At 36.4% G+C, this 1,446-nt stretch overlaps 1 long non-coding RNA gene across 1 annotated transcript in view; it reads right to left on the bottom strand.

The window, feature by feature from the left end:
* Positions 1 to 143: 143 nt before the first annotated feature.
* LOC128248294 (uncharacterized) overlaps positions 144 to 1,446 on the bottom strand; it is a 50,623-nt gene continuing 49,320 nt past the window's right edge. Inside the window, exon 3 of the long non-coding RNA XR_008264530.1 lies at positions 144 to 518. This is a non-coding gene — a long non-coding RNA (uncharacterized LOC128248294). The remainder of the gene's footprint in view (positions 519 to 1,446) is intronic.

Consider the following 1,446-nt stretch of genomic DNA (forward strand, 5'->3'; position numbering starts at 1 on the left):
TATATATATATATATATATATATTTGCATATGCGCACATACCTTTTTCTGCACATATGCTTGTATATAGGACAAGCCTGCTTTCATTCAGATGTATTTAAGCAGAGCTCTCTGCAGCAAAACACATCAAATAACACAGCCGTAACTATTTTCTCAGTGTCATTATAGATAAAAATATAACAGCATCTTTTACATTCAATCTCTCGATTATTAATGATATTACATAATTGGTAGTTATTGATATAATCAGTAATATTTCGAGTTTTTACAATTTTGTGACTTAATCTCGCATTACGTGTCTGGTTTTTACTTACAAAACTCACTTTACGCATCAATGATTTCAATGATCGTTTATGTTCTGTGGAAATGATTTAACAGCTTGTCGTCTCTTTGACAAGACGGAATTACTCCCATTATCAAATGTTTTGTCCGTTCTTCCGTTCGTTCTTTCGACAATTGTCTTAGCCACATCACAATTATCTGAAAATTGGCACGCTTTGAGTATATACTTTTGGGGACCTGAAAAGATAAAGCTTTGATAAGTATCGGAGGAAATTATAATAAGCAATATTTCAGAGTAATGGGACAGTTGGCAGAGCTCATGGTCTCTTTTGCTCGAAGCAATTGAAAGCTTTATTTCGCGTGGTGCACGTGTGTTTAATGTGGGGTAGGGAGTAGCATGAAGAGGAGTACGATGGATTTAAAATAAGTCGTCCAGTTTTGTGTATTTCGAAGTTGGATGCAGATCAAGCAGTGAAGTCGCACACTTTCTTGTAAGTATTTTGTACGGTGTCATCATAATGGAGAGGAGAAGGAATAACTGATGAAAATTCTTTTAGAAAGAAATCTACTGTAGTTTTGATTGTGGAATGTTTAAGTGTCTTCTTGTGCTCAAAGTTATCACTTACATACTAGAGAGCGGTTTTAAAAGAGTTACGTTGCTGGATGAAAGCAACTCAGATGTGATAAGTAGGTAAAAATCTTTATATGTAGAAGGGACTTGTTTTTCTTGCGGAGCAGTTGCAGTGCAAGTACCCAACTAGATGTATCTTATAGCTCAAGAGTAAAACAAGTTTTTTTTAAGGAAGAAACGGCATAAAGCTAACAGAGCTTCGGCCAATAACCTAAGTTGAAGTATCAAATGGTCCAGCGGTAAGGAGGTGTTCTATAGTATGTGACTGAGTGCAGTGTAGGTGCAATCGTGCAGTGACAGAATGATCTGGTAGATGCAAAGATGAACGTAGTTTCGTAAATTTTAGATTTCTGTGGTTCGATAACAATCAAGAAGATCTTGGGAGCCATTGAATTGGTGTGTAAAGAGATTGGGAGGTTAAAGAAGTTGGTGTAAATAACTAACGATTCGATTTCTATACTGGCAAAATAGGCGTTAGATGAGAGCGTTGGGCGGCATGGAAAATATTTAGGGTCAAAAACCCACGGACGAAAC

Source organism: Octopus bimaculoides, chromosome 7 (genome assembly GCF_001194135.2).
Source record: "Octopus bimaculoides isolate UCB-OBI-ISO-001 chromosome 7, ASM119413v2, whole genome shotgun sequence".
In the NCBI taxonomy this organism is placed as follows: domain Eukaryota; kingdom Metazoa; phylum Mollusca; class Cephalopoda; order Octopoda; family Octopodidae; genus Octopus; species Octopus bimaculoides.